Source organism: Equus quagga, chromosome 7 (genome assembly GCF_021613505.1).
Source record: "Equus quagga isolate Etosha38 chromosome 7, UCLA_HA_Equagga_1.0, whole genome shotgun sequence".
In the NCBI taxonomy this organism is placed as follows: Eukaryota; Metazoa; Chordata; class Mammalia; order Perissodactyla; family Equidae; genus Equus; species Equus quagga.
In genome coordinates this window covers 49,459,401-49,473,983 of record NC_060273.1, presented here as the reverse complement: position 1 = coordinate 49,473,983, position 14,583 = coordinate 49,459,401, and the positions used below count along the sequence as shown (strand labels likewise).

General features: G+C 49.4%; 1 long non-coding RNA gene across 1 annotated transcript; it reads right to left on the bottom strand.

Moving 5' to 3' along the window:
- Positions 1-54: 54 nt before the first annotated feature.
- Positions 55-14,294, bottom strand: LOC124242374 (uncharacterized). The gene is made up of 4 exons (XR_006889433.1): positions 14,008-14,294; positions 13,155-13,294; positions 7,958-8,271; positions 55-968 (listed from the first exon to the last, which is right to left on the bottom strand). It is a non-coding gene; the product is annotated as an uncharacterized LOC124242374 (long non-coding RNA).
- Between the last annotated feature and the right edge of the window lie 289 nt (positions 14,295-14,583).

The following is a 14,583-nucleotide window of genomic DNA, read 5'->3' as shown; positions in this document are numbered from 1 at the left end:
TGTTAGCTCAGGGCCAATCTTCTCAAGCAAAAAGAGGAAGACTGGTAACGGATGTTAGCTCAGGCCCAATCTTCCTCACCAAAAAAATAAATAATTGCTTAAAAAAAAAAGAGAGAAACATTGCGCACATCTCTCCCATGCCCCCATCCAGCCCAGCATGCTCACCTTTGACTTGGTCCTCCCTCGCTGCACTATGCTGGCCCTCTGTGAAACTGTCTAGCAGCCAGTGTTGGTCTGAAGCATCCCCCTTTCTGCTCCTAGCCCTTCCCTTCACTGACTGGTCTCACCGTCTGCTTTGCCTCGTACCACTCATCTCCCGTTCTTACCATCACTCATAATGTCACACGCTGTCAATTCACTGAGATGTTCATTTTTCTCAAGTTCAAAGTTGCACCCTAGATTGATGAAGCTCTGTGGGTAGACTGTCGGAAGTTGGCCAGACTCTGGAAAACCGGAGGCTTCAGAAGTAGGGCAGCTAAGCCGCACTCGCTAGGCTGACATGTACAAGACTGCCCCTCGCTGGGCAATGATTCCAGCAAAGAAAGCTCAGAGAATGGACTGTCACTCCCTGGCCCTTGTGTAGGCCTGAGCTTAATGCTCTTGAGAGACTCCCGAGGTCAGGGGGCATGGGGCAAGGGACTCCACGGGCAGGTCGCCTAGATTCGAATCCTCTCTTGCTTGATCCTGAGCAGACTTCTAAACCCATCTGAGCAGCAGATTCCTTCTCTGTAATATGGGCCTGATAACACCCCTTTGCAAAGTTGACGTGGAGATTAGAATAATTTGTACGGCTAAAACACACTGAATGCTGACTGGTCGTTACGGTTTATCATAACAGTCGTCACAGTTGTTCCCCGTACGTGGCACCCTGAAGGTGGAAGGCAGAGGACCTGCAGTGACTCCATCAGTTGGTTAAGCACGCTATAACATGAGTCCTCCAGCTCGCCGCGCCTTCTTTCATCTCCAAACTTCCTTTGCCAACAGGAAAAGCAGAAAGAAGAAGAGAAAAGTTTTTCATTATTGGGAGAGAAACCGTCCTCCACCAAACCGAGCCGACCAACCATTCATTACGTCCATTTTGTTATTAAAGGCCAATAGGATTAAAGAGCTAATGACACTGCCCTCGGTTTGGCATTACCCATTGTTACCGGGACTGAGTCATGCCCGGTCCCCTGGCTTTTTAAGAACCAGCGTGATATAGCATTTGGTTCACCTGGGGATGTTTTAATTTCTCTGGCATAATTAAGCACGGTCATTAGCGTTTGCAAACTCAAACCAGACAAGCAATTCGGGTTTAAGGCAGAAACAGGGCAATAAGCTGCTCTGGCAGGTCTCTTTCCCGAACTGCCTGCCTCTCCGGGCCTGGGAGACCAGCACCCATCTCCTCCAGCCGGGCAGGAGGCACACAGCATATATTGAGCGCGTTTTGGACATTTAATGAGGTAATTGCAGGCTAAACATATTCCTCGAGAATCAGAGATATGAGGTTTCCCACCATTCTTTTCCCCTGCAGCCTTTTTCTTTTTTTGAAGGTCTTATTAATTTGCAAATGGCTAATTACAGCTCCTGGGGCTAAGTAACTGTGCAGTTGGCGCTGGAACAGATGAGTGGTTGGGGCTGAAAGAGCAGGTCCTGTTTTTTTCTTTGCCTATTACATACATTGTTTTAGATAATTAGCATCCACTTTGTAGTGGCAGCTCTGACGCCTCCCTGTCTGAACAGTGTCTTGGCAGACGGCCTCTGAGGCAGCCCTGGTGAACTTCTTGCAAAATCATATGATATTATTATATAATTCTCTCCGATGAGAGCTCAGAGAGCATTTGCACACATCGCTACGTGTGAGCTCTTGGATCTAGACACACTCACACGAGGCGCCTTTCTGCAGGGGGGTTTTCTTCCAGCCAGGCAGGGACTGGAGTGGGAGCAAAGCAAAGAACTGGATTTGAGCTCTGGCGCTGGTGCCAGCAGATGAGATAAGCAGCCCTGAGCTCCGGGGCTCTGCTGAGCACTCAGCGAGCTTTGAACAGGACCCGGCAAAGAGCAGGTCCACCTTCTACCAAATTAACAATCTCTTTTCCAGATTTAACAAAAATTAAATCTTTGGCTTTGGAAATAATCTATTGGTTTTTTTCCCTCGTATTCTTGCCTTTAAGCACCATTTTGAATCAAAATCTAGACCTTTGGGTGACAGCTCCATGGGTCAAGTGAGGGCCTCAGAGACATCCAAGGCCCCGGAGTCAGGCAGGTCACTGCTCTTCCGTGTGCTTCTTCTGCCCCCCTCTGCCCAGCATTTCTTCACAGGGGCCCACCCATCCTGCCGGCTTCTTCGCTTCTTAGTCTTGAGGCAGATGGAGTATTCACTTTCAGGGTCTTTACCAAAATCTATTCACGGGCGGGGTTCGAGGGAAGGTGTTTCTAAAATATTTTATAGTTCTTTGCTTTCAGAGACTGCTGAAGCCCAGAAGAAACAGGGAGGCGGCCTCTCCCAGCCCTTGGTTGCCTACTCACAGTGTTTTGTTGGTTCAAAACAACGAGAACAGCAACAACAACAAAGTATATGGCTAGCATGGTGTGATTGGAGGCAGCCTGACACCCGATGTTTTCCTGTGCTTGTGACATCTAGAAGCCTTTGTTAATTAACAATTCAGTATGTTCTCTTTTCTCCAAAGCTGGGGAGAATTGGAAAACTGATGAATTGAGGGTGACACTAGGTGACTCTATCATTTTCTCTTCTTTATTTTTTTAAGTTTTATGGGGAATTAATTCTGTGACCTCTGCTCTCCCCAAGCCCTGGTCTTCCCAGAAATAAATCTCACCATCCCAGGGTGGAGTGACACCACCTCACCGCCCGGGGCTGGAGCCTGCTGGCCCCCCGCGGTGGCTGTATCACAGAGGGTAAGTGTGAGGAGCAGCCCACAACTGCCTCTCTGTCTCCTTGTGGAAAGAGCAAAGGCCCCGGGGTTGAAAACACAACAGATCAAAGAATCTGCAGGTCTGAACAGGGCAAGAGAAGGAGAGGCCAAAGAGAAGCTTCTGGGGAGGTAGGACCTGGCTTTCAAATGACACATAGTGACTACCTGCCACATACATCTCATTATCTCATTTAATCCCCACAGTTCGAATCCTATGAGGGGAATATTAACAACACTCAAAGAAACTTAGGCTCAAAGCAGGTGAAGTGACTGACGCAAAGTCACACAGCAAGTAAGTGGCAGAGGCAGGATCTGAACCCAGGCCCGTCTGACCCCAGGTCCAGTGCTTTTTCCATAGACCTCACACAACCACTTTTCTCTTTTGGGAAGCCAAGAACAGGAGACCAATTTGAGAGGGAAAAAAGAAAAAGGTGGAGTCCGATGTGTGTCCTCTGGCAGCTGACCCAAGGTGGCCAGGACGCTTCGTTCCCCCGAACTCTGCTCCACAAACCCGAGTCAGGACCCAGCCTTCCTTGGAGAGCCGCTCTTGCTCGCCTGCATTCCAACACACCAGAGGTCACAAGCTGGCAGCCTGGGGCCAGCACTGGCCTAAAGATATGTTTTGTTTGGCTTTTAAGAGTTGGATCACACGACATATTTTAAAAATTAGGTCTGTTGCCAACACTTAAAAATGAGGAGTTACGTCTTTGCCTTCTAGCTACGACGGACTGGCTCATCTCCCTCCCACTAAGAACGACTAGAAAAGCTGGACATAAAAAATATCTGTTGGATGATACTGAAGAGCAACTAAGGATGCTGGAGCTTGAGGGGCTGCGGTCTCAGAGAGGAGGAACATGCTTCAGAAGGAAGTGGGCACACTCGAGGCGCTTGCCAGCTGCTTGGCTGTGCGGTCCTGGAGGCTGAGGAGCCATGGGGACAGTGGCAGCGAGGAGGCAGGGCATCAAGCAGAGCTCTTGGGAGTGTCTCAGGCTGGAGAACCAAAAGGCAGCGTCCAGGGCTATCAGGGCAGCCAGGACTTCAAGAACCAAGAGAGAGACCGAGCGGTGAGCCCCACATTGGGTGACTCACGGATGCAGGGAGATTTTAAAAAATGGAATTCAGACCCATCAAGGAGAAGCAGCATTGGTGAATACCCGAGACTTCCAGAAGGGGTCCCTGCAAAGTGGCAGCCTAGGAGCAGGGCAAATAGAAGCGTATGCTGCCTCACAAAACGTGAAGCCCAGCCTCCCAAACCATCCCTGAGCGGGAAGAGGTGATTGGCCCACTCTGCCTGCCCTCCGGAAGCAACAGCGATCCTCTGAGCAGGGAGATAGCATCATCCAGAGAGGCTAAAGTGTTGTATCTGTGTCCCATCGGCATTTGTGCTTACAACACCCAGGTTGGATTATTATGAGTGAAATGACAAAGGAGTAGATTGAGGACCAAAGGACCCGGAAGCACAAATGTGACTGTCTCTGGAATGTGAGTCCCAGGAGAAAAGAGGATAAAAGCCAATGGTCTTGTCCAACTTTCCCCCAGGGCAGGCACTCGCTCTCTAGGATCTCCAGGAAGGCTCTCTGCAGCCGTGGGACAGAGCGTCGGCTCTTCTCCTCCAGGTGTCTCAGGGGACCGAGCACACCGTCTCGAACGCAGCAGATGCTCAGTGAACACCTGTTGAATTGAACCGTTTACACAACCAAGTGCTGAAGGTGCTGCCGACTTGTACGAAATTCACCACCAGTGGGGGCTGGAGCGGGCCCACACCTGCTCCAAGAGCTGAGGGTGCACATCGGTTCCCAGCCGGCAGTTGGTGACCTTGCACAGGCGGCTGCAAATCAGCCGTGTGGGAGAATGTGCACCAGGGAAATAGGCAAGGCTATAAAGCAGGGCTTTTTCCCCCTGCGGATTGCCCATCGTCAGACAGTTACCAGCACACCACTGCTCACAGCCAGTTTAGGTTAAGACTGTTTTAAAAACAGAGAGAGCAGAGTTGCTAATTTACACACACACGTATGCATGTGTGTGTAGCTCCTTCATCCATGACTGACTGAATCTTCCTCACGAGCCTCCACTTGGCTGAATATCAGTGGGGATGAGCAGTAAACTTGGTTTAACTCAGTAGACTCAGTCTGACCCAATAATTTGGATCTCCAGCTATTTGAGTTTCTTTGGGGTAAAATGCTCGGATATTCAGACTTTTTCCCCCTTCCTGTGTGTAACAGGTTAAGTTCCAGAGAAACAGACTCAGAAGCAGGGACTCAAGTACAGGAGTTTGGGAAGTGCTCTCAAAGTCAGCACTGTTGGCGGGTGGGAAGAGGATGTGGCAGAGAGAGGCTGAACTGAGATGTTCACAGCAAAGACCTCAGCCGCTCGCACGGAGGTCCCGCAGACCAGATGCATCACGTATTCCCGCATGACGTTTTAAATTGTTTTTAACCAATTACCAACATTTTAGTCTCTTCCCACAAAATCAGGCTTCCCAGTTTCTGTAGAAGGATTGGAAGATATGGCAATGATTGGCTGGAGCTGTGGCACAGCTGTGCCTTTAAATAATGCTTATGGCTTCAGCGACTGCAGGCTGTACTTGACCAACGTGAAATGGTTAAGAAATGTGGCTTTGGAATTGAATAGCTCCAAATAGAAATCCAGGTCTGCAACATAGTAGCTGTGTGACCTTGGGGAAGTTACTTAACCTCTCTGAGCTTCAGCTTCCACGTCTATAAAATGAGGATTCAAACTATCTACCCCACAGGGCGATGTGAGGATTGAATAAGATTGTGCTCTGAGAGGTCTTGGCACACATGAGTGCGTAATAAAGGTGCCTATTTATGCTTCACTGATTCGGAGTGTCTCTGAATCCTCTCTGGATTTTCCTTTATTCCTGGAAAATATAAGAAATAGCTGGCACTTGAGCTTTTACAGCACAATAAAGGCTTCTGTTCTGTCTTTCACAGATGCAAACTGATAAGCCTTTCATTTTATGGAAATCCTAAGAACAGATGTGAATCCATTCTGCAAACCAAGTCAAACTTCTGGGTATGTCATCAACCATCTATATAAGCAAGATGAAAACGAAAAGGAGGAATAACGAATCTTGCCTTACAAAAAAGAAAAGAAAGGAAAAGTCAACAAACTCCAAAGGGATACAACTCCCTAAAAACGCAGGGCTCATTTTCATTGGGTTACTGTGGCCTTCCCAATTCAGCGACTCCAATTTTCTTGGAGTAGACCTCCTTTGATGAGCATCCTGCCAAGTGAAGAAAGGACTTAGAAGGAGAAATGTGCTGGCTGGTTGCAGGATCCCGCCATGAGCAAGTTTCTGGAGACTATTAGGTATATACGTCTCCTTTTACATTCTTATGCCATTTTCGTCTACAGAAAAATCTGAAAACAATGATGGCCAACATTTTCCCTGCCCTCACACCATCATGCCAATGGAGTCCGATGGAGAACATCTCTGCACCTCGCAGCCGGTCTCCAGCGAGGGAGCTGGGGGACTGCTGTGATGGTTGCCTCAGGACGCGGTGGTGACCTGAGCACAGTTCAGAGGCTGATTCTCCAGCTGGGATTCTGACATGAACTGATTTAGGGCCGGTGGTGGTGGTGGCAGACAACTTGCCCCATTGGTAAACTCTGCCATTAAATGTTGTCTGGTCATCTCCTTACATTTGGCTCATTCATTCATTTAAAACAGTTTTATTGAGTTTTATTTATCTGGCGGGAGAGACAGAGATACAGATAAACAGGTGTCCTCCAACATCATGCTCACTGAAGTGTTGCCATATGTGAGTTCGATGTCTTGAATGGGGAGGAAGATGGGGCTAATTCCGCCTGGGGGACGAGCCAGCAAGACCTCACAGAGGAAGTAACCTCTGAGCCGAGCCCTTGGCGGAGGTAGAGGAGCTCACCAGGTTCGGGAGGGAAGCATGAATTGAGGGATAGGAGTCTCCTTTATATTTTACCTGGTAACATGTCTTTACGTTTAAATTTTATGTGTGTCACAGTTCTGGGAACTCATTTCGAACGAAATGGTGGCTTTCCATTGGAGAGCACTCAGAAAGCTGTTCGACGGCTCTTCCACTTCCAGGCTTGGCATCATCTCAGGCCCTCCAAACCAAACCCCAAACTGACCAGACCGACATAATACACACGAGAAAGTGTCCAGCAAGGTGCATGGTTCATAATGGGTCTTCTCTCCATTTTCCCTTAAAATAACGGTTCTCAGTCTCCAGCACACATCAGATTCACACGGAAGGTTTGATAAACACAGATTGTTGGGTTCCATTTACCTGAGCTCTTGATTTGGTGTGTGTGGGGGCAAAAAGTTTCATTTCTACAAAGTTCTAGGAGGCTCCCGCTGATGCTAATGCTGTTAGCCAGGAGACACCAGTTTGAGAACCATTGCCTAAGAACGTGAAGGATGCTCTAGAGATGCTGTTCAGGTTCAGAGGGTCTTTCCTGTACAGTAAACCCAAAGGGGTAGCAGTTACATTGTCACAGCTGTGAAATATTCTAAGTGTTCACTGTCCATGATCTGGATGGCAACATTTGCTCGGGCACAGTGTGGTTCGGCTGTTTTGGAGCAGCTGAGGCTGGAGGTTCCTTCCCACTTTGTTCTGACTGCTTAATCACCCTCATTCCATCCCGGATCGGACTGGGTAGTCAGGCAAAGCTGCTTCCTTCCAGCAATCTGTTAGGAGACCTGACTAACCAGGTCAGGAATGGGAGTCTGACCAATGTCGGGGGCTGGATGCAGGATGGATCCTGCCCCTTGGAGGAAACGCAGGGCCCCCATGACTGGGGTCAGCTGCAGAGTCAAATGGCTAGAGCTGCCCAGTGTGATGGAGGGCGAACAGAGCGCCAAGAGGCCACAGCCGAGGATGCGGGGAGGTCCTGGGGGCCTGGAAATGTACATCAGCCCCTCTTCTCATCTTGCCTCAAAGGGCACTTCTCTGGACCCTTCCGGGAAGAAAGAGCTAAAAGAAACCAGGGGGTGGGGTCCCCGGGACCCCTCCGGAGAGCTGTTGCACCAGGTCAGGACTCACCGTTTGGGTTGTGGTTGCTGAGCTATCAGCTCTTGGAAGGTCAATTTGATGCGCCGACTGTTACGGATGAGGCAGGCACGAGACAGAGCACACCACCTGCAGCTTCCTCCCTTATGGGGGAAGAAAAGTTGGGCAGATGTTCTGGAACCCCGCCTCGCTGCCTTCACGCAGCCCCTGCACGTCCCGGCAGGAGCCCCTCGGACACCAGAGGGCGCTGCGGCTCCAGCTCGTTCCCCGAGGGCTCCTTCCACCCGGGCTTCTGGTCCCCGTGTTTTTGCTCGCCCCAAGTTGACACTGATGGTTCAACAGCTTTTCTGGAGGAAAGAAAAAAAAGATTACTAGAATGCTAAATGTACCCATAGATTTTTAAGATCTGTTCTGATGTCATACAAGCTTAAAAGTGGAAAAAAATAAATGTGCGTCTTGAAAACAAGAAAATGAGGTAGTAATCGCTGTGACCTGGGCGCCAGTGGGGGCCGCCGCTGCCTAACGACTGCGGATCCCAAACCGGCACAGCCGGTCAGCTTAGGACTCACGGGGGCTGGAGAGGCGGTGGGCATGATCTCCACGCAGGTGAAATGTTTCTGTGCCAAAACCAACGAAAAACACGTCTCCTGGGACAGTCTGGTTTCAGAAACTCTACAGTAGCTGCTGTGGGTGTTGCGTACATGAGGAGGCAAGTGGTGCATCCTGATTTTCAGTCTGCAAATTATGAAACTGAAGCACATTTTAGGCAGAAATTGAGACTCTCAAGATGGGAGCCTCCAGTACAATCCCGGCTTGGCGGTGACTGCATCAGCCACATTGTGTGAGATAATGAGTGAAAGGCTATTGAAGTCGGCAAGCACCATTCAGCAGGCGAGGACTCTGTGATCCGAATCCAAAGCACCTTTCTCCGGCACCTTCGTCTCCCTCTTTCTCTCTCTCTAAGACCTCCTCCCTTCCCAGGGAGAGGCATGATGCACACTGCAAACAAGCAAGCAGGACCTGAGTCAGAAGTGGGTTCAGGGGCCGGCCCCCTGACCGAGTGGTTAAGGTCGCGAGCTCTGCTTTGGTGGCCCAGGGTTTCGCCGGTTTGGATCCTGGGCAAGAACATGGCACCGCCCATCAGGCCATGCTGAGGCGGCGTCCCACACAGCAGAGCCAGAAGGATATAACAACTAGAATATACAACTCTGTACTGGGGAGCTTTAGGGAGAAGAAGAAGAAAAAAAAAAAAAGAGAAGATTGGCAACAGATGTTAGCTCAGGTGCGAATCCTTAAAAAAAGAAAAAAAGAAGTGGGTTCAAATCTCTGCCTTGCTGCTTCCTGGTTGTGCAGCCTTGACCCAGTGCCTTCACGTCTCTGAGCCTCGGTTTTGTCATGTCTTAAGTGGGAGTAATGATCATACCTCGCGGAGTGGAGGATGAGAATGACAGCGCACGTTCATCCTAGGCTCTGAGCCGAGCCCTGTGCCACTGCTGTCTGCATTCCAGCACATGGCACCCTCCCAACAAATCCCACCATCCTCCAGTTTATCATGGAGGAGGGAGAGGCCCAGAGGGGTCAAGCAGCTTGCCCAAGGACACACTACTCAGAAGTTAAGAGGTGGAACCCAAACTCGGGCTTTCAGACCCAAGGGCTTGGAACTTAGCCACTGCTGACTGGCTGTAGAAGGCGGCAGTGATACATCTGAGGACGGCTGTGGCCCAATTCAGTTTCACACGCAGAAGCAAGACCTCTGTCCAGTTACGGACGTCTTAGGTCCTCACAGATAATCTAACGGCACACAGCGAGTTTTGTTAAAGAGAAGGCAAGGGAGAGGGAGAGAGGTTTTCCGGTGTTCTTCTTTTCTTTCTTTCTCTTATGCAGGGCTTTCTATTTTCCGAGGCACTTCACATATTCTGTCTCTTTTTTTTTTTTAAGATTTTTTTATTTTTTCCTTTTTCTCCCCAAAGCCCCCCGTACATAGTTGTGCATTCTTCGTTGTGAGTCCTTCTAGTTGTGGCATGTGGGACGCTGCCTCAGTGTGGTTTGATGAGCGGTGCCATGTCTGCGCCCAGGATTCGAACCAACGAAACACTGGGCCGCCTGCAGCGGAGCGTGCGAACTTAACCACTCGGCCACGGGGCCAGCCCCCACATATTCTGTCTCTTTTGATCCTGGTGCTGATCCAGCGAGGTGCACAGGGTGGATTTCATTCTCTTCATTTTACTGAAGAGAAAATGGGTCCTAGTAGCTAAGTGACTGGCCGAAGGCCCCCCTGGTGACAAAGGTGCAGGTAAGAGTTCACAGGGTTGCAGGAGGGTTAAAAGAGAAGGTCATCAGTGAGTACTCAGCACATCTACTGGCACACAGTAGGTGCTTGATAAATGCTTGCAGGCTCTGAAAGAGTTTGAAAAGGCTTCCTGGGCTACTCTCATTCACTCTCCCCCAAGCCTGGATCTATCACTATGTGGTATTGTGGTAAGAGAGTAGGTTCCGGCTATGGGGCAGAGAGAAATTTCTGAAAAACATGGACCATCCAGTGAAAAACTTGGAGTTGTGTTACGAGCATTGTCAGAGCTGAGTGGACAAGGCCTGTGAGAGGCCTGGTGACCGATTCCACCAGTCCCTTTGGAGAATCTTAGAGCTGGAAATAATCTAGAGATGCTTTGGTCCAGCATTTTCCAGCTCTTACTCATCGCCAGCCACTCTGGGATGGCTTGTCGTAGCTGAATGCCATCTGCACTGCTATTTACTTATAGTTTGCTTTAAAACATCTCACTTTTTAACTTAGATGAATGTATTTCAAAATACATTCATGAAATTGTGGATCTGATTTGCTGCATGTAGATTTTCCTAATATAAGCATTTGTTCCAATTCATTAATGCATTCTAATAAATATGTAGTGATTAGAAAATTGAAGTGTGTCCCTGTTCCACACTTCTGGAGACCCTGATCCAATCAATGGCTTCCTGGTGTAAAGGACAAAACTCACCATCAGAGAAGGAAATATGGCCCTGATATTTCGTGGCATGAGGAGTCTTGGACTCACGTCTCCTCCCTTAGAATCTAAGGCTCTTTGCCAATAAATGTTCTCTTTTAGGCACTAAGACCTGCAGCATTAACTGGAGTTGTGTGGGACAGAAGCATCAGAACGTGGGAGGTACACACAACCCTCAAAGGCTTCCCACTGGGGACCCTGGGTCGTAGGGCTGTGGGCGATTTAGGTTTCTTCTCGTGCTGATGGCTATTTTCTCGCCAGGCGTGCATCACTTACGTATTCTGGTTGATGTATAAGAAGGAAGGTAAAGCTATTTTTTTCTTTTTCTTTTTTTTTTTGAGGAAGATTAGCCCTGAGCTAACATCTGCCAATCCTCCTCTTTTTGCTGAGGAAGACTGGCCCTGAGCTAACATCCATGCCCATCCTCCTCTACTTTATATGTGGGATGCCTGCCACAGCATGGCTCACCAAGTGGTGCCATGTCCGCACCTGGGATCTGAACCGGTAAATCCCAGGCCACTCAAGCAGAATGTGTGAACTGCTGTCCTACCGGGCCGGCCCTATTTTTATATTTTTATAATACATATGCCTCACAAATCCAGAAAGATGTGCACTGGCCCTTAAATGAAGGGAAAAGTTCATTTTCTTTGCTATCTGCAAGTGCTTTCTCTCTGACAATGAAAGCCATCAGCAGTGTTGGTAACTAACGGGTGGAAATGGGGTCTGAGATCAAGGATCACCCTCCTGCACTGACTTCCTGTCTCAGAGCTGCAGGCCGATATTTTAGAGACGGGATGACGGCTGCGCTGGACCTGACAATAGTGCTGACGCCTGCCTGTGCTGTCTCCTCCCAGCCTGGCCTGGAGAGGGTGGGATGATGTAGATTCCCATTACCCAGCTGCAGAAGCTGACAGGCAAAGAGTTTCCACGGTTTGCCCATCAAATCGCACAGCCAAGGCCGAGAACTCAGGCATCCCATCTCCGGTTCTTTCTAATTGCTGCGAGCGGGGCGGACAGTTGTTTGGAGACACGTATACTTAAAGGTGGCAGCAGAAGTCGCTATCACGCCCAGCACGGACTGTGCTGCCCGGGCGACAGAGGCCTTGCTGAGGGAGGCGCCCGTCTGCCGGCCTCCCAGCCAAGGTGACTTCAGAGAGGCCTGTCATCTGAGAGTTAACCGTTCCTCCTGCCTGGCAGGTGGAAGTCAAAACATCGCTAAAGTTTAGTGGACTTAATCTATTTAATAATAAAAATAATAATGGCCCAATTAATAGCAATCCTGTGTACTTTTATGGATGCTTTCATCTGGGAATCAAAGTGGTTTGGAAGAGAAGCCATCATTAGGCTGATTTTACAGATGAAGAAAATCGACATAAAGAAGTTAAATGACTTGCCCAAGGTCAGGGCCTGAGGGAGCAAGGGAACCATGGGGACGCCAGGCTGGCCGGGAGCCCGCTCGCTCCCTCCCTGGCTCCCTGGCTCCCTGGCCTGGCACTTAGGTACTATCTTTCATCTGAGAATCTCAAATTAATCTCCCAACAATTATCGCCATTCGTCATGGCCTTGCTCAGAGAAAGCTCTGGGCCTTGCTGGCTGAGCAGTAGAGTCTGAGTCCTGTGCTGCCTCCCGGGCCAGTTGGAGTCCCGGGTGACACCCCTCAGAGGGCAGGGCCTCCACATGGCCAAGAGACCGCGAGTGAAAGAGGCAGCAGGCCTAGTATTTGAAGGCACTTCCCATGAAATAAGTCTGAAAGTCACCTTGGTAGTGCTGGCTTTGAGTTTCTGTTTCTCTGTTTGTTTATTCCAATTCAAATAATCCAGATGTTATGGCATGAGGGAAAAGACAAAACAAAACACAGATTTTGGAGTCAGATGCATCTGGATTTGAATTTTTAACTCTAGCACTTATTAGCTGTGCACCCTTAGACAAATTGCTTGACTTCTCTGCACCTCAATGTCTTCATCTGTAAAATCAGTATGGCCGTATCATAGGTACCTTTAATTCCTACAAAGTCGGCTACATGTGCTGTCTGGCTCTTCCTTTAATTAAAAACACTGTAAAATATTTTGCATATATAGTCCTTAATATACTGCACATGGCCATATACATTATATATGTATAGTCTCGCAGTGCAGAGTATACATCCTAAGTCAGAGAGATCAGAATACACCGGTGATTTTGAAAAGAAGATTTTCAAGAATAATTTTAACTACATTCAATTTTTGCCTTACACTTCGATCTGGAGCTAGACTTCCTTCCTCCAGAATGACCGTCGGGCTTGTTGGGAGGTTAGAAAGAATGCACGCGAGCCCCTGGGCAGAGGGCACTCCCCGGACACTCCACCAGTGCGAGCAGTGTCATTAGACGCAGTCTAACAAAAGTAAAAAGGTGAAAAGAATAAAATAAAATTAAAACTTTCGCCTCTAAGAAGATGGCCGCTCTAGGGGACACCTCGTGGGTCCCCTCTGCAGATGGGGAGCAGCTTGGAGTCAGCACAGGGCTTGCCTGAGTTCACAGAGCCGGCGAGTGGCTGACAGGGGCTGGAGCCCCCGCCTGGGTCCCGGAGCTTCTCTGATCGGGCACCTGGCAGAGCTCTTCCCTGGAGAGTGCGCTTTTCACGGATTGGATGGTGAAAGGCGTACGTGCTATATCCCTCAGGGTCCCGGCAAGAAACAGCTGGTGCGTTCACCTGAGCCCTGAGGATGGATGAGATCAAAGGCAGGACCTGGGTGTTTCCTGCCCCTAGACCCAGAGGGATGAGAGGAGGCAGCAGTTCCTGGAGCCCGAAAAGGGAGAGCTACGCCGAGAGGGTGGGGCGGGGGTATGGAGAATCAACACCACGGCCTCCTCCCTCCCATGGACCTCCAACTGGGCTGCCCAAGGACCAAATCGTGCTGAAAGCCAGAGGGCAATGGAGCCTGTTTTCCACGTCAGCCTCTTGGGGCAAAAAGCAGAAAGAGGAGTCAAGAGTGGATGTGGAGGGGGCAATGCAAGGACCAGTCTCCTCCAATTATGAACAGTCCCCTCCGTGAGCCTACCTCCCTCCCAGAGCCGGGGGGTGAAGTCCTCCTGGCCAACCCTCACCTTTGCCAAGAGTTCTCGAAGGATCGTGGCAGTAGCTGGAAAGCGTCCCTCTGACCTGGCGAGGGAGGGACATCCAGCCCGTCTCACAGATGAAGAAGTTGAGGTCCAAGGAGCCTAAGCAGTTGGCACAAACACTACAAGGGACGTCACCAGAAAGAGAACATGGAGCATTAGTTGCTCATTCTGGCCTCTAGCTGCATCTTCCTTCATTCGTTCACTTATTCATTCAGTGGCTGTCCAATTATCTGTAGAGTAGCTACCGCGTCCCAGACATCCTATTCCACAGGAGGCCGGGGGCGATGATGCTTTTTCACCCGCCCATGGTTCAATTATAAGTGGTTAGAATCACTGGCATTTATTCGGCTCTTACTGTTTGCCAGGGACAGTGCAAAGAACTTGTCTGCCTTATCTCATTTAATCCCCACAGCCACTCTCTGAGGGAGCTATAATTGTGATTGTCTCCATTTTGCAAACAGGAAATTGAGGCTTAGAGAGATTAAATAACTTTAATCAAGTCACTCAGCTGGTAAGGGTTGGAACTGAGCTCAGAATCTAGATCTTTCTAGCTCTGGAAGC